We start from the raw sequence: 18,782 nt of genomic DNA, 5'->3' as shown, positions 1-18,782 counted from the left end.
GTCCATCCGTCTGTGTCACTGTCTGGTTTTTCTGTCTCTTCCTGTCTCCATCTCTTTTTTGCTTCTCTTGCTTTTAGTCTTGTCTGCCTCATTTTGTCTCTATTCTGTCTCTCCTTCCATCCGTCTCTCTGTCTCTTACTTTCTCTGTCTTCATTGTCTCTCTCTCTCTTTCACTTCCTCTCCTCCTCGCCCTCTCTCTGTCTGTCCTTCCACCTCTGTCTCGTTTTCTGTCTTCCTCCTCTTCATTATCTCTTTTTTGTCTTTACATCTTTCACGTTGTCTTCTGATTTGCATTCCTCCTCGACGTTTCCGTCTCTCTCTCTCTGTTTGTGTCTCTCCGTCTTCCTCCTCCTGTCAGTCTTCATCTCTTTCCGTCTATCAGTCTTTCTGTTTATGACCTTTCTGTCTGACTGATTCTCTCTTCAGTCCCAAAATTCATCTTTCTTGAAATCATGATAACAGAGTGCGAAGAACAGGCACACCTCCCCGTAACCTCATTTTAAAGTCAAATTTGACAAAGAAAAGCCAGAAGCCGCTGTGTCATTGGAACAGGTTGAAAGCAGGTTCAGAGAAGGATCATCGATCTGCAGCCCTGCAGTTCCCGTCCAACCTGCTGCACCTACAGGCAGGCGGAGGAACAGCTGCTGCAGTCTTAACACTTAGGAAGTCAGAGTTGGGGGCGCGGATGGAAACTACTTCATGATGTCATACTTAATGCTGGGACTTGTTAGGCTGAGCCAGATGCCTTAAATCTAACAGCTCACCTGATTGTCGAAGCAGCCGCGACTACACAGACAACAACGCTGAACTGAACTGCAGCTTATCAGACTATTCACTGGACAAACATCCCATGAAACACCTGAGGAGCTCCGACCTGCTGCTCGTCACCAACGAACCCTTTCATGAACTCAAACACACGGTGACAAACTGTGAGCTGTGATGGTTCAGTAAAGGCTGGTTTTAGGCTACTTCTCTGGTTCATGGGGCCACCTGCAGGCTGTGAGTGTTACAGCTGTGTGTGACACCTGCGGGTTTGTTACCTGGAGAATACTGTTGAATACAGGACAGATGAGTCATCATGTGTCCACTGTCACAACCAGATTTTATTCATCTTAAGACCTGTTGAAGTTCTGTCTTTGGTTGTGAACACGTGAAGCACAAAGCTGAACGTTATCTGTTGTTAAATGGAAGGTTGAGAGTCGGCACTTGATCGTGGAGCTGAAGATCCAACAGGATACGACCCCAAAAAATAATCTAATAACTACTGTAATGACCCCCTCCCAGCCTGGAGTATTAAATCCAGATGAACGATAGTAAAAACATCCCATGGTTAGCTTTGTTTTTCTTTCATCAAAGCACTGTGATGACGAGGAGGTGAGAAAACGTAACTTCATGAAAATGACCTTTAGCGCACTGCAGCGCAGCTCGAGTGAAGCGACAGTCCTCGTTTTAATTCAGTCAGTCAGAGCTTAATATGTAAATAATGGAGTCAGTGTATGAGTGACGGCAGCATTACAGCCACTCTGATTAGCATTTCTATTTGAGGCAGATTGAGACACAGTTGTCTCCTCGAAATTATCTGTTAATTCGCAACAGCAAATCCATTTTGAGACAAACGTAATGATTAAGTTTTCTATCAACATAATGTCAAAAGATTTTCTTTAATTAACATTTCTGCAAAGGTTTTCCTTCAATATTCACCTGCATTGACGAATGCACGGTTAATCATACTTGTGGCTAAACTTGGTCAGCTAACATGTAGCACACAGCAGATGATCTCAGACGTCTCCTCACCTACAGGAAGTACTCTGTTTGACTAATGCTCACTCACAGCTCCTCCAGTTAAAGGCCAGATAAATGAGGGAAGCAATGCGAGAGGCGGCTGCATCAAAGCCTTTTTAGTTAATCCAGGGATAACAAGCAGATTTTTCCCATAGACCAATCAACTGGTTGAATATCATTGCTCTCCTGTAGCTGTTAGCTTGTGCAGACACTGAGGAGCTGCTTCTGGTGGAGAATCTGCAGCTTGATGAGCATGAACGCCTTGTAGATCTGGAACATGTGCAGATCCAACCCTCAGAATCAGGACCAGTCGTTCCTCCAGCATGTCAGTCGCCTTCCTCACGGATCTACTCTGTTAATGTGAGGAGGTTTTGGAGGCAAACAGCTTCTGATGCAGATATATTTGTCACTGTATTTGGGCTCTCAGAGCCTCTCGGGTGCATCTGCAGCTGCATGTGTTTTCACTTGTGAAGACGATCTAATCCCACAGCTAATGCAGCTGTAATGGGGGTCAATGGGGAGGTGGCAGAGTGGCCAATCACTGTTTCCCTCTTCACACTGGGATAATAGCCCTCCTCTTCACACCTTCCTGCTTTCAACATGGACTCCTCACCCACTGCATCCACACACACACAGGCAGCTTTGGGGCCTCAGTTTAACCCTTTGTGCTGCAGATGTGGGACCGTTCACGGCCTGAATGAACAAGTCATTAGCAAGTCATACCCTTGATTTACTTAGTTTCTTTCCTCAAATTGAGATTTTTTTTCTCTTGAAATGCTAAATTGTGGCCTCACTCCGTTTAATTTGTCCCCTCTCTCCTCTCTTGTGCCTTTGCCAGGGAATGTCAAATCTATTGCACTAAATCACCTGCAAATGATTAGGACCAGGCAATGTGTATGAATGAATAAAACAAGAGGACACTAAAAGTTTTAAAAGGTTTTTTCCCCTTGATACCTGCCTGGCTGTGTCGGTTTTCAATGGAAATTTTTGCATTAAGTGGCTCTAAATAAAATCTGATGCAGGGCTGCTCGAGACATGAACCGCACTTAACTAGAGAGCGAAGCGAGTCTGTATTTCCTACTTTTCCTTGATGTTTCCCCGTACTGATGCTGCTCCTCTACATGCTGTTTGCTTTTAAAACAACTTTTTGTACTGCAAGTTGCTGTTAATTAAGTTTTGAATTGAGCTGAATTGCTGGCAGTGTTTAAGTGTCGCCTATGAAGCCAAATGTCACCAGAACAACAACCGTAAATCACATTAGTGGCTCAGTTTCACTCATTTCAGTCCAAACTGACAATCACCAGATTGTCAGAGTTTAATCTGCGACATTGAGCTGATCTTTGGTGTAACTTTGTTCACTGCAGGCCTGAAGCCCTGACCTTCCACTCTTTGGAGAAAGCTGACAAAAACCACAGATCAGAAGCAAATCTCGCTCCGTGTGAGCTGTTCAAAGGCGCCATCCAAGCGCTCGGCAATGCCTCGCAGCTGCCCGAAAGCAAACGAGCAGGCTAAATATCTGGTCATGTTGGGGGGGGGGGCGTGCAACAAGCTACAGCCAATGAGAGCTGCAGCCAGAAACCACATGGAACACAGCAACAACAACTGCAACATGGCTGCAAATCAGCGCACGACCAGCTCGGACCGCTGGTTTCATGAGGACATTCACTTTCCTGAGTCACCACTCGAGTTTGGGGACCAGTCAGACGTGTGCGGCAGATCTTTAAACCACTGTCCCCGATCAGTAATGAAGTGTGCAAACCACAGAAAGACGTAAAGCAGCGTAGTGAACAGCAGTCATGTCATGTGACCACGGCATCGAACTGAAGAGCTTCACTGTCAACTTTAATTTAATGTGATTGATTGTCTTAAATGTACTTATAAATAATTTCAAACCATATTTCTAAAGGGGACTTGACCCTTTTAAAGCCTCTGATTTTAAAAAAGATTTTATATGTTGCAGCCATAATGACACCGACAGAGTGGTAATGTATGAAAATACCAGTGAAGGTGACATTTCAGGCGAAATATGGAGTTGTACTTTTGAAATATTGAGCCGTGAACACCGAGAGTCTGCAGCATTTTCTAATAAAACCCATCAGTCACATTAAATGAAATCAGCCCTGCAGGAAAATTGCTCCGGTCCAGTCAGAGCGTTCACACTTGATGAAGCTGACGGAGTTACAGTGATAAAGAGCCGGCAGACGCCCGGCCTCCCGCTCCAGGACACAGCAGCGAACTGAACCTGCGACCTCTCAGACGGAGGCGGAAAGCGTGTCCAGACTGAGAGGAGAGCGAGGCGCATTCATTTTTACGGTTTCTAAACTGATCAGCCTTTAATCAGGCCGCTCACAGCACCTGGGCAGCGATCACGTGACCAGATGAAAGATCGCACCAGAGCGCCAAGTGAAAATATGTTTCCCAGGACCACGGCGTCAAATCAGCATGATCCACTAAATGTGACAGAATCCAGCTCTAATTGTGTCACATCAGAGGAAACTGTTGATTTGTCCAGAAAAAAGCTTTTTAAACTAAAGCCTCAATTACGATGTTCGTCCAACATGTTTTAAGATTTGAACTCGGTCGTTTGCAGGTTAAACAGTCCTGTGGATTTCTGCATCACTTTGAATCCACGCTGCAGTTTAAGGCCTGAGTATGTTTCACATGAAGAGCTCGTCGGATCGTCCAAAGGGCTCAGGATGCTCCACATGTGCTCGTTGACCTCTGACCTCATCTTGAGGCCGAAGTGTTCCTCGCTGTTCCGAATGGCTGCACTCAAACACAGGGTGGAAATCCAGATTTCCAGAGCTGCACTGGATTGAAAACGTGAAAATGAACGGAGGCGCTTGACCGTCCGAACGTGTGTTTGTACAACTCGCTGTGTCCAGACAACGAAGACACCGTTCCACAGAGGTCAGGGAGGCAGTGATGCAGCAGTGCAGTGATCCAGGAGGAGGATATGACTGCAGACTTCTCATCCTTACGTCCTCCCAGAGAGGCCATCCGAACAGCAAGAAACAGCCTGAAGATGTGGTCAGAAGACACGAGGTACAACAGCTCAATCCATGCTGGCATCGAACGTCCGCAAACCACAGCGGCGGTTAAAGTCTGTTCAGGTTCAGGAGCAAAATCATGTCTGTTTGGGCGTAAAATACCCGGCATAGTCGCCTCAAACACGCCTCAAACAGCGCTCTGCTGCTTGGCGTCGTCTGGCCAAGCTGTCACCACCACCCCCGCCTCCACCTGAAGAGAGAGCTCATATACGTTCACAGGTAGTCTGAAGTAGGTCACTGAAGGAACGTTGATATGATGCATATGAACGTACAGATTTAACACACGCAGGTGATCTGCAGACCTTTGCGGTAAATTATTTTGCGGGTTTGGTTGATTATTTCTTGATGAATTGTAGATTTTGACAGCAGAAACGGCCGTAAGCACAAAGACTATCCTCACCAGAACACATGGAAGAGTGGACCTTTTGGACGAGTTGAAGTCCTGATCGAGCTCTCGGCCTGCTGCTGGACACAAACCCAGCACACTTCAGTCTTATTTCGTCCATTTAGGACAAATTGAGTATATTGATGCTGAAAAACATCCCTGAAGAAAGCGAGGCTTCCTTTACTTTCACAGCAACACAACAAAATCCCAAATCACTCTAAAAAAACACACAAATCAATTGTTCCTTGGCTAGGGGCCGAACTGTCTGCCAGATTTCATAGAGATCTGTTGAACAGGTTTTAGAGAAATCCTGCTCTCAGACAGACGAACTGATCCTCCAGCAGGTTCAGTGGACATCGTCTCGTTTGGCGGACTGAAGCTCACATGCAGCAGCCGTCCGTCACGATGATCCAAAGGCACACGTTCTGCTCTGACGCCTCGCGCATCAAAGTGGGAACGTTTCATCTCTTCTGTCGCTGCTTTAACCACAAACTGATTTTCCTTCAAATATACACAAACATGGTCACTCTGCTCTTTAGGACGCATGAAAATATCTCATTTTTTCATGTGAGGGCCAAAAAATCCAACAAACAGCATCAGAAGGTAAAACAGACGTAACAGGATGAATCAGAACACGTCGTCACTTTGATAAAGTCTGACGACATCTTTGTTCTTTGCCTGCTGCAAACTTTGTCCCTGCTGGACACCGTACACAAGTCTGACTGTGAGCCAATCAGATCAAAGCAAAACAAAGTCTGTGTATCAAACTGGCTCCTGATTGGCTGCTCGGCACAAACCAGCAGCATTATTGATCCAGGAAGTAAGTTCTCAGTGAGCCCAGCACCTGGTTTTACTCTGAGCAGGTGAGGTGGCTTTTTTTCCCCTTTAGAAATGACTGTTGGCAGGTGAGCCAGCAGGCTGATAGTGGACACTTCCTGTAGTTTGGCCTTGGCATTGATCACTAACTCCCTGCTCTGAATCTGTACCTGTTGGTCTAATGAAGGCTGAGTTCAGCAGTTCAGTCTCTTTGGTTTTCATCCAAACAGCAAAAGTCATGTCGTCACCAAAAACACTCTCTTGCTGCAGCTTCCAGCGAGGATGAGCAGATTTTCTGTTTTACGTGTTTGTCAACTGTCAGGAAAGTGTTAAAATACGTCCATTAAAAGTTCCAGAGCCGAAGGACATCTTTGTTCTGACCACCAGTCGAGGTTACGATGATATAAAAGAGAGAAACACGTCAGAGTTTCTCGTTAGAGAAGCTGGAACGAGACGTTTTTGCTTTGTCAATGATTAATCGATTATCAGAAAGGTTTTATTGGTCTTATTCTGTCCTGCTGCTGTTTCTGAGCTCGAAATCATCTCACAAGCTGCTTCTTCATGGCCTCAAACAAAGATGGCTGCCAGGAACAGAAGCCGCTCGGCAGCTGGTTCTGCTCATGCTCGCCGGGCCTGAACACTTCCTACATCTGCTTCCTCCGTCTCCTCCCTCGCTCTGGATGTCTCGTTCTCTGTGTTTTCACACGTTGATTTTATCAGACGGGAAGAATCCGAACGCTGACGTGGACGAGGACGAGCGAGCCTGGCGCAGTGTGATCTGCCTTGGCGAGCTTCAGCCAGATAAACGGTTGTTGTTGTTGTTGTTGCTGTGGATTAAAGCCTGGTGTGTTCCTGCAGCAGATTGCCCTCGCAGGGAACGGACCGGCCTTTTAGTGTAAAGGCATTAAGACCAGGTCTAATCCTGAGCTAGGAGAGCAGCCAATTTAAACTGGATTCAGCCCACAGGACCACACTGTGCGTGTGTTTCGGTCTCTCTGCTGCTGTCTGAGAATCTCTCTCCATTCATGTCTTTGTCACTCCTTTATGTCCACAACCTCCCTTTCTCCCCCTCATATTCATTTTTAATGAACAGAGCTGCTTGTAGTACGTTTGGAGGCTGCAGACGGTCGTGTTTACAGTCTGCTCGGACCCTCGCGGCGTCCAGATGCTGCAGATATGATTTGGGCTCTCCTGTGAGAGGACACTGGTTATCTTTGTGAGCTGTGATGGGCATTTTTCACTGCTTCTAACAACTGTTTGATTTATCATTTAATGGAGAAAATAATGAGGAGATTAATCAGAAGAGGAAGTTCTAAGCTACACTTTAGACGTGTGCGTTGTTGTTCTCTCTGATCTTCTCTTAGCAGCCAGATAAGTTGCTGTTATTGCGTTTCTGCAGATGTCATGGCCCTGTGGAGACTCACGGTGTGTGTGGGATCTGCTTCTTAATCTACTGTAGTACTTTTTTCTCAATATGTGCCTTGAAGCCGCTCGTCTTCTAAGCTCAGCTGAAGTTTTTTCTGCTCTGCGTTGTGCCCTCATTACCATGCAGACCTATATTTTCAAAATACAATTCTCTAATTATCCCTGCTGTTGTAGTTTTGCATCAGGAGCAGTGCCGGGTGGGGGGGGGGGGGGGGGGGGGGGGTGCTCTGAAAAGGCTTTCATGTGTAACGCTGTTAGGGTCCATTTATTTTCAACTCAGTTCCTCCACAAAAAAAATGTTGAGCAAGATTTCTGTGTGCTGGTTCACAACAGAGTGTTTGTTCATTGTTACTGTGGGAGAGAAAGAAAGACACTGGTTTGCATTTTTGCGGGATTTTCAAAGAGTTCTTGATTGAAAACCAAATACAATAATGCACAGACACAGACAGGTCATCTGAGCAACATTCTGTACTGCAATTATATGAAGAAACAATAACGGTCAGAGATCTGAAGGCCAGGAGAGATAAAGACTGACAACTCATTTGCTGAGTGTCTCCAGAGGCCCAGACGGTGTGTTTCTGGCCCTGTGACTTACAGGAACATCACATGCTGCGTATGATCGAACAGTCTGACCGATCGATGGAACAGCATGTTATTTATCTGCTGCAGTGGTTCCTAAAGCCTGCACCAAATAACATTCCTGACAACGTTTCACCACATGATATATACATGAACTACACTTCCAGACATGCAAGCTTCATGAGTCTGCACGCCACGAGATCCATTTCTGATCCTCAAGAAACTCTGATGGCTTTGGTGATCCTCCTCCTTTGACCAGCAGGTCAGCTTATTCAGTTTAATATCTTAACGCTCACAGGCCAGAATGTCACTCACTGGACTTTGAGTTTTGTGCTAAATAGCTCATTTTAGCATGCTAACATGCTAAACTAAGATGGTGAACAGGGTAAACATATTACCTGCAAAACATTAGCATGCTAGCTTTGTGAGCATCAGCATTGTGGTCAAAGCAGCGCTGTGCCTCAGTCTTGTTATATTACTTTTTAAACACATCAGAGCTGATTAAATATAAAAATAAACCTCTGAATCCACATTTAACTCCGCTAACATGCAGCCATGCCACAGATGAGACTGATGACGGCCCACGCTTTCCAGCTTGAGCGTATTCCAGATACCAAAGCTCAAGGCAATGAAAAGTCAACACAGTCTGAGATGAACAAACTTGAGCTCGGAGTAAACAGTGAAAGCTGCTCTGCTTATGTCTCGTCATGGACAGGGGACGCTAGCTGTCCCACAACGAGGAGCTAAAACATGCAGCTTCCAGTCCCTGTTAGAACGTCTCCTTTGGTTTTATTTAAATTGCAGATTGTGCCTTTAACATGTTGGCGGGGCTGCAGGATGACGTAATGTTACGGAAACCGTCCCTCCCGACCGACTCGTCCTTCAGCAAAACCTTAAACCTGCAGGTCGAAGTCCTGCTCTGCAGCTGACCTTGACCTCCGACCTCTGACCTCTGAGAGTAGAGGGTCAAGAGAAAAGAGGATTTCCCTGCAGGGAGCAATAAAGTTTCAAATTACATGACACTTGATTTAAGCCTGTTAAATCCATCAGAGGGATCAGGAGAGGCTGCACGCAAAGCCCTCACACAGGTTCACATGTGAAGGAAGATATCCAGTAAACACAGAGAGCCGCTCCCAGCAGGACAACACATCACCTGCACATCCTCAGAACATGAAGAACAAGGATGGTCCAGCCCTGAACGAGTAAACCAGACTCTGTTTAGACGGCTTTAGTCAACAGGTTTTATGTTGTCATCAAGCTTAACGCTCCACCACCAAACACACACACCTACTCAGACCTGCCAAAAGCACCACCGACCATTTAACCAAAAATATGAAAAACTTTCCCTTATTTTCAGTGTAAGAATCAAGTGAGTGAAACATGAAATAGTTGATAAGGAAGACTACAGTGATTCAGTCAGAAGCTGATCATGAGACTGGAACAGAGTTAGAGCATTAGACGTTCAATGATTTATTGATCGCTGATGAACCGTCACAGTGTGGGAACCACCGTCCAGCGCGCACAGTCACATGCAGGCTACATGATACATGATAGACTGATGCTCATTATGCTGAACAAGCATGTTAGCTGAGCTGAGAGCAGGGTTCTCTCTGCATGGCGCCCCGTCATTGGCCTAACAGTCACTGTTTGTGGTGACTTGAGTTCAGCGGCTGCTACATGAACGTCAAGCTGTTAGTGAGTCTGCCAGTGATGACTTATCTGCAATTCAGGACAAATTTGAGCTCAGTCAAATCATCAGTTGGGTTTTAGTGGACATTGTGCAGATGCAAAAACCTTCTGTGTCCACTAAAAGAAGTCAAAGGCCCACCAGTCGCCTCTGAACTCCACTAATGACAACAAGCAGCCAATCAGGAGCTTTTCTGACACCAAAAAATGGTTTTACGAGAAAGATTTAATCTGAGGGTTTTCAGACACTGAACTGGCACCAGTAGCTTGTCTTTGCTTCACTGTCAGAGACCTGAAAAGTCAAGCAGGTGAAGTCTATTCGTTGTTCTCGAACTCAACAAGCCTCTTGGATGAGAGGCGAAATGTCCTCTAGAACCTCAAGTAGGTCCAGCTGCCTTCGTCCAGCACTTAGACGTGTGGTTCTCCTTAAGATGGACGGAGAGGCAGCGGTGTTCGTCACCCAGTCTGCTTTGATTTGACGGCAGAGAACAAAGACGGTATTTGAGACAGATTAACGACCCCGCGGTGCTCCTGTAACGTTGGACTCTGTCACCTCCGGTTTGTTTTACAGGAGGGTTTACACTTTAACCATCTTCTGCCTCTAGTTAAGACAGAACTACAGTCAACGGTGCAATAAAAGTTACTTGAATGCGGCTGAAATCTGAATATCAAAAGGTTTTCTTCTGTCAGGGGTTCATGCAGGTGTCCTCGGAGGCTTTTACTGAGGAACTGCAGAACAAACACAGGTTATGAAAGTCAGGGAGCAGCAGGAGTTTGACCGTTTAATCACGTTTCATACGCCTTTTCTCCATGACTGCGTGTCTGTACCATAGCTGCAGAGAACAAACCCATCACTGCCCAATAATAATGAAATGTTCTTCTAATGTAGCTGCAGAGCGAGAGCCTCGGGACTGTGGTTTGCTTTGGTTGTCGAGTCTGAGATAAAAATAGCGTAGAAGTGTATTGGCTGTCAATCCATGAGACCTGACGTCTCATCACAGGATCGTTTCAGCACCAGTTGATCCAGTGGTTCTGACACAGAGCTCTGTGATGTGGACTTCCAGGTGCAGTGGATTCCAAACTAAATTTAGGAGTGTGAAGAAAAGGAAAACAGCTTCCAGTTTGAACAATTTGAACAAACCTTTGATCAGATCTTGGTTTCTGAAGCGTATATCTGAACCAGTGTAAAGTGACCGGTGGTCAAAGCTGTAATTCACCTTCATCCTCCTTAACGTTCAGCTTCATGGTTTTCCCAAAGCTAAAAGTTTAAAGATAAACAACGCAGTTTTGTGATTGTTGGTCTAAATTCCAGCTCAGGTCTGACTGATGAAGGCTGCAGGAAAACCTCCAACACCCAAATGCAGCATTTACAGTTTGGCTGCATAGCTGGAGCTGCGGGGGCGCCTGGAGGCAGAGATGCATCATGGACCCAACACTCCCGCGACCTGAACCTCCGCCATTTTCTGTTTCCAATAATCCACCTTCCAACCCTTTATCCTTCTGCCCCACATTGTTCTGCAAACTAAACACCTAACCAACAGAAACTCGCTGCCTTTCACTCCAAAATACTCAAACTGGTTGTTACCTCTACTTTGTTGGAAGCTAACTGCTGCCACGATTTTGTTTCTATGTTCTTGTACCTCACAGAAGTCGTGTGGACGGACTGACACCAGAGACACGAATCCACATCCTGATCCTTGAGCTCTTTTTACATTTTTGATGAATTATTCTCTCACTTTTCATATGTTCCACCGACTGCAACTGGATATTATAGAAAAACAAATAAAATACATCATGAACATTTTGTCATTTGCCAGATATGTAATTAGAATTTCCTCATTATGTTGATATGAGGTGTTAAACTTCCTTCCAAACACATTTGCTGCTTCAGATTAGTTGTATATGAACATAATTATGCGTTCTTAAACCTCAACGAGCCGACAAAAGTCAACCTGAAGAGTCCGTTCCTTCAGTCCTCCAGCGATCCAATCACACACACTCCCACCTCTAATTCAGCCTCACCCAAACCCGAGCCCCCTCACCCAAACCCGAGCCCCCTCACCCACACGAGTCAGGATTACAGCATAAATTCAGGTTTTAACAGGCCTCATCACACGTTCCCGGGTCCAGGTTTTCATGTGCCCTCCCCCGGATCAGGCGTGCTCTTGTTCCTACCAATCACCCAACAGCTCATCCACCTCCATCACACTATAAGAGGCATTCCTCACAACAAGCCCCCAGTTTAAAGGGACATTCTGTCTTTTCTTTTTCTGCTGCCCGTCCATAGTGGCATCATTATAAGAGCCTATTATGGCGTTACCGAGGCCGACTCACAGACTAAATGCCTTGTTTCTGTCCACCATGGGAGCCTTCTATAGAGCCGCAACTCCCTCCTTCAACAGAGAGGCCCCTTCATCACACGGCCCTCCTCCTCCTCCTCCTCCTCCTCCTCTCATCCTCCTCGCTCTCTTCTCCCTCAGACACAGACAAGCCTTTATCTGCCCATCATGTGCTCGCTCTCTCTTTCTCTTTTTTCTCCAGCCTGACCCTGTTTTCCACAGCGAACAGGCATGCCGGTTAGGATTTGGGGGGGAAACACACACACACACACACACACACACACACACACACACACACACACACACACACAGAGCAAAGGGGGAAAAGGCTGATTTGGAAATCCAGCTAAATATTTTATCCATGGCCACGCTATCTGTCTGTGTAGCTTAATACCGATTTGATGTTATCTCCTAAGTCTTTCCAGCAGAGTTTTTTTTTTTTTTTTTTCATATTTTATTTTCTGGTCAAATAATCTCTTCATATCTGCTGTGCTGCGTCTGAACTGTGCGCCATGTTGTCTCGCTGCACTCCAGCCGCGTCTTGTCCAGGAGACGTCGGTGAAAACCTGGATGGACCAGGTCCACCGTAGAGCTGCACCGGGCCGTCACTGTCAATATCCAGTACTCTGTTACTGATTCATCATAAAATACAAAAAAATGTCCATCACAGTCTCCCAGAGCCCAACGAGGCGTCTTCCAGTCTCTCGTTTTGTCTGACCAACAGCTCAAAACCCAAAGATGTTCAGCTTCAGATGTGACAGATAGAAGCAGCAGCGTTCGTCATCAGGGCTCAATGAATGATTTCAAACCGTCCAATTTCAGTCAGTCGATCAATCAGCCAATCACATAATGACTCCACAGATAAAGACAACACAACGGGTTCAAGCCCTGAAAGCAGCACTTCCTCACTGATCAAACAACTTCCACTAGAAAGCCTTTCTGTCAAGCCAAGAGAAGGTGGAGTTCATGAAGTCTGAAGCGAGTTCAGCCTTCAGGTTCACCTCAATGTTTCCCAAACGTGACCTCCTCAACCCTCCAGGCCTGCAGCAGACACAAACTGATCAAGGTGTCCTGTGAGTCAGGTTCAATAAGAAGTGCCTTCAGTCTGTGAGCGTCTTAGCACATTAATCACCAAATCTCCAAAACAGATCCCGTTCAGGCGTTTCCGTGTCGCAGCCACAGCTTTCCCTTCGTGTTCCTGCAGCACGAAAACCACCTCACAAAGACCGGACGTCTCCCTCAGCTGGAAAGCCATCGCAGCGAACGCCATCATGTCAGAGTGATGTCACTGTTACGTGGGAACGGATCGCAGACTGAAGCACAGCGATGGCGTCCGTCTGACAGCAGACGTGGCGCTCGCGGCAGGAGGTTACGTAACTCAAAGTAAAAACTGTCAGGGTGAGAAATCAGTGGAAAACTGATGGATGCTTTGCAGAACGGTCACCAGTAAAGGTGATCAATAAACTCCGGCGTGCAGCTTCCTGCTTCCACGAAGCAAAGATCACCTCTGAAGCCATAAACGGCCATAAAAGAAGCACGACACCTTTGACCTCCTCTGGGCGGAGCGAGGATGGAGGTGGTCACACAGGCAGGATGGACTTGGGTGAACCTGCCCAGGAATGCTTCTCCTCGCCGATTTGAGGCGTCGCTCGGACGTTAGGAACCCTCACGAGGTGCATGTGATGCGAACTGAACGGAGGAGGAACCGAGCGGCTCGCCACAGAACAATTTGCTCCTTGTCTCGCCACAGCAGACGCCATGTTCGACGTCTATGCAACCATTTTCCTCCATCTGCTCGTCTGACTTTTCGCGGTTAGCTGGCGTGAACGTGGTCGACGCCGAATGAACCCCTACCTCCTCCTCCTCCTCCTCCTCCTCCTCATCACCACCCCTCGCCTGTCTTATCAGCTCCATGTTTAGAGCTCTAATGTCTCTTTCATCCTTGTCCTCCAGTTTCTCCTCTTTCTCCTAATTTGCCTCCTGTTGGCTCTATTGTTCATCCACCCCCTGTCCTCCATCTTTGTCCCATGGTCCTTTCATCCACCTCCTCTCCTCCTCTTTTCTTCCTCTCACTTCATCGTTTTACTTCTTTTGTTTTTTGGCCATTTGTCCACTGCCTTTGAATGTGTCCTCCTTCACCTCCTCTCTTGTTGCTCTTATTGCCCATTCACCTCAGTTTACCCCTGCTCCTCCTGACGTTGACCCATGTCCCCTTTCTTCTCTTCACCTCCTCTTTTCTTTTTCTCTCATTCTGACATCAGTTTCTTTCTTTTCTCCCTCCACTCGTCCACCCTCCTCCTTCTACTGCTTTCCCTCCTCTTTAACTCACTGTCTTCCTTCCTCTTTCCTTTCGTCTTTTCCTCCTCTTCACCTCTTTCTTCGTCTTACATCCCCCTACACTTGTTTTTCCTGCATTCGTCTGTTCCTTTGTGTCTCTTGTCATGTCCCACATCTCTTTGAACCTCTAATTTGTCCTGACATCCTTCCATTGTCAGTCTTTGTCCCTCCTTTCCTTTGCACATTCTGCTCCCCTTTCTCTTCCCTTTAAATCCATCATCCCTCGTCTCCTGTCATGTCCCTCTTTATGCTCTCGTCCTCTCATCTTCTTCTCATCCTTGTAATATCGCACTCTTCTTCTCTCTTTCCCTTCATTCATCTTGTCTCTATCTCCTTCACATCTTTCCTGTCCTCCACTCATCTCCTCTTCCTTTGTTTGCCTTTTAACCCTTTTGTTATGTTAACACTGTCTTCACCTCCTCATTATATGTGAGCTCAGTAGTTTGGGACGTCCACAGACGGGTCAAACTTCCTGTTTGACTTCTTATTGACACACTGAAGAAACCCAAACTGTTTTACAGCTGAGCTCAGAGGTAATGAGGAAACACGTCTTTAGTCCAGCAGCGCTCACTGAAGTCATGAAATACCAGCTGTGCAACGTAACAAAGTACTTGAGTACCAATACTCGACGTCATTCTTCCTCTGCTCATTTTACAGCTACGTAGTTTGGCGGCTTATCAAATTAAAATTCGACTTAAAAACATATATTTATAAAATCAGTTATTGTTATTCTTTTGTTTCTACATCTTCTGCAGTGTTACGCCTGTTTCACGATGCGTTCAGGGTCCTGTGGCCTTCTCTCATCCTCACCATCAACACTTTGCTGAAGCCACCCTAATTTAGCGTTTCTATGCAGTTTTCATAAAGTGTTCAGAGCACAGCAGGATTTAGTTTGAGCTGATTAAAGTGATCATTAACTTATTTTTCAATAATCTGGCGCTGCTGCGTGAACAGATAGTGAGCGGTGATGTGGACAGATGTGTCTTCAGAGGACACGTTGGAGCTTTTGACCCTAAAAATGAACTTCTCTTTGCTTCCATGCGGAGGTGAGGAGAGGGATTATGAATGCTAAAAACTTTTCCTTCATTATTCTCCTCTCGGCCCTTCACCTTCACCTCCCGTCGTCCATCTTTGTCTCTTTACTCCTTTCTTTTCTCCTCCCATTTGTTTTATTTTTCCCTTTAAAACTCCCCCTCGTTGCTCCTCTTCTGTCATCTCTCGCCTCCTGTTCTCTCCCCCCCCCCACCTCCTTTTGTTATGCTAAACGCCGCTTGTGAGCGCGAGACACACTCAGGCGCTTTTAAAGGAGGAGAGGAGCGCTCGAGCTCTTCTTATTCTTCTTCCTATTTTTTTTTTATATCCGTCAAAGCTCCAATAGCGTGCGCGCGCCGCGGACATGGAACATAATTCTAATGAGCAGGAGGGAGGAGGCGCGCTCCCGAGGCTGAGGAGGAGGAGGAGGAGGAAGTCAGTCAGCCATCCAGCCGCGCGCATGCTCGAGACAGCAGGTGCCCGAGCCCCCGTTGAAGGAAAAAAGAAACACTAATTTGCATTGCTAATGAGCTCCTCTGAGCCTCCTCCCCCTCCATTTTGGGGGGCAAAAAAAGCTTCTAATATGGCGACATGTTTTTATTCGTCTCCTCCTTTTCCCGTCCTTCCAAAAACACAAAAAACACCAAAGAAAAAATAATTCCCTCACTCATTTTCCGCTCATCAGATGATATTTGACTCATTTGGCAGCAATAATAAACTGTTGTGTTTCACAGAAACATCAGAGGGAAACAAAAAGATGAAGAAGACTTTAAATCACTGCAGCAGTTCAGCCACTTTTCACAGCCAGTGTTTATCATGTGAATTCATGAACCGACTTCAGCGCGTTTTCACCAGCAGCTCAAACAATGGACGGCTGCGCGAGACGCCGAGGGGGGACAAGTCAGACCCCCGCCGCACATGGAGCCCCCAAAGAGCGCTAAATGATCAGCTCATCAGCCGTCCAGAGGGATGCTGATTCCAATAATCAATGGTGATAAAAGAGCAGCGAGTGGAGGGCTTCGACACCGACCACAACAACAACAACAGCGAGGGGGGGCACAGTGGGTCCATTGAGCAAAACAAGTGAAGCGCCAAATTCCCAACAAGCAGCCTCCTTGTCTATTGTGGGGGAGAAAAGAGGCTGGCATCCTCCTCCCTCCAGCCCTGTCCTCACAGAGCACACACCGCAGCACCGATGATCAATACCGATGTTAACAATAACACTGATGATGATGATGATGATGGTGATGATGATGATGATGGTGGTGGTGGTGTCCACGCTGTCGCACGCGGACGCCTGGCTGTGATTATGATGTGGTTTCAGTCTGTCTGCCGCCATGTGCGTGCGTTTTTACACGCGCTTCATCGAAAATGGCTGAGACCCTCGCGCCCCCCCCCCCCCCCCCCCCGCCCCCTTTCAGCCTCTCTCTGCGCGCGCGTTGTATAATATTCTCTGTTTTATTGCCTTCTTGTTGTTGTTGTTGTTGTTGTTGTTATTGTCGTCGAGGGGCATAAACAACTTCACTCGCTTTGGAATTTCGGTATTATTCTCCAGAGTGCACGCGCTGAAAACACACACACACACACACACACACACACACACACACACACACACACACACGCACGCACGCACGCACGCACGCAGAGGAACAGATGACAGACACACATGTCAGATGCACAGAGTTTAGGTCTAAACGCCCTGAGCGGAGCGGCTCTCCGCCACAGACTCCAGATCAGCGCGCCCTCCGCTGAGCTCCACACCGACACGCAAACACGGACAATGTCTGTGGATGCTCGTCTGTGGTCCTCCTCCACGAGAAAGAAAGAACCAGACACCAGACCGGAGCTACTGGGTGACAAGCTGAACACATTCCTCCCTCCTTCTTTCTATCTTTTCTTTTTTCTTTCTTTCTTTCTTTCTTTTTTTTCTTTTTTTTATTTTATTCATTTATTTTTTTTCCCCCGTTGCTTCAGAAGCAGCCGGATCAACGGTTTTGGGGGCACACCGCGCGCAGCGTCGCCAAACAACAGCCCCGCTCATTGTCCCCCTCCGCCACCGCCGCTCTGTCTCTTCACGCACAGCGGAGACCCTCCAACCATGACAAAACAAGCCCCTCTTACACGAGGACCCCCAGTCAGCATCACCTCCCCGCGCCTACTACGACTACGACCAGGTTAATGTGACCGTTAACGGCTAATTACCTGCCAGCTAATCGCCATTAAACGCATTCCCGCGACCTGTAGCCTCAAACTGAGAGCGAAGACAACGGTTAATGTGAGAGGTGGTGGGGGGGATGAAAGGCGGAGATGAATGAAAACAGCAGCGACATGATGAGAGCAGAGAATAGAGAAATAAAAGAGCCAAACAAACCTCCTTTCGTGCGCGTAAATCCGTTTCCAAGCGCGTGGAGAGAAAGGTAATAAGCTTGTTGTGTTGGACGGGAAAAGACGCTGCTGGGCTAAATCCGACCAACCATCCTCCTTCTCTCTCTCTCTGTGGCTATGTCTCTCTCTCACTGTCTGTCTCTCTCTCGCGCTCCCTTGCGCGTCTCTCTCTCTCTCTCTCTCTCTCTCTCTCTCTCTCTCTCTCTCAGCCAATTGTGTGGCACGGAATTGGCGCGAGGGGTCTCGCAGCGGGACGTTGGCAGGTCCGGCGCGCGCGCGCGCACACACACACACGCACGCACGCACGCACACACACACACACACACACACACACACACACATTTATGTGATCACACGCACGAGCGCACGGTACGCCTTCCACCTCGCTCACTCCTCTATGGTTGCCCATAGCAACGATGAAGACCACCACCCGCCCCGCCCCTGACCAGACCCCGCCGTCCCTAAACCCCCCCCCCAGCTGAGGGGCTCGGAGGAGAAGGGTCTTCGTGGGGGTTAATTTGCTCGCGGCTGCTGCTGCGAACCGAACGTGATGCGCGAGAAAGAAGAGCGAGAGACACAGACAAACAGAAGGAGAGAGAGAGCCTGTGGCGGCTGCTCCATTCACGTTTCAGGCATTGTTTTCAACCAGTGTGTGTGTGTGTGTGTGTGCGTGTGTGTGTGTGTGAAGGCAGGAGAACAATAGAGGTAAAGCATCAGGGTGAGGGGGAGGATGGGGGAGGGGGGGGGTGAGGAGGCCCCCTGCTCTCAAACATCAGGAGTGAAGTGGAGGAGACGCAGAGACGCTCCGTCCTCACTGAGCGTCTCACGCTGGTCCTCCACTCAGAGACCCGGATGTTCTCGTTCCTCCAGCCGCTCTGTTAAACCTTCATCCCCTGCAGAACACCTCCTCCTCACCTGAGTCCTCTTCACCTGTCCTAAAGCGTCCCTGAGTCTCAGTGTCCTCTT

General features: G+C 47.4%; 1 protein-coding gene across 1 annotated transcript in view; it reads right to left on the bottom strand.

Annotated features, from left to right (window-relative positions):
• The window catches only part of LOC143322943 (uncharacterized), a 30,671-nt gene extending 12,625 nt beyond the window's left edge, over positions 1–18,046 (bottom strand). Inside the window, exon 1 of the mRNA XM_076734411.1 lies at positions 17,803–18,046. The gene's annotated coding sequence lies outside the window, so the exon portion shown is untranslated. The remainder of the gene's footprint in view (positions 1–17,802) is intronic.
• Between the last annotated feature and the right edge of the window lie 736 nt (positions 18,047–18,782).

Source organism: Chaetodon auriga, chromosome 7 (genome assembly GCF_051107435.1).
Source record: "Chaetodon auriga isolate fChaAug3 chromosome 7, fChaAug3.hap1, whole genome shotgun sequence".
NCBI lineage: Eukaryota > Metazoa > Chordata > Actinopteri > Chaetodontiformes > Chaetodontidae > Chaetodon > Chaetodon auriga.
The sequence above is the reverse complement of the archived record's forward strand: the minus strand, read 5'-3'. Positions and strand labels throughout refer to the sequence as shown.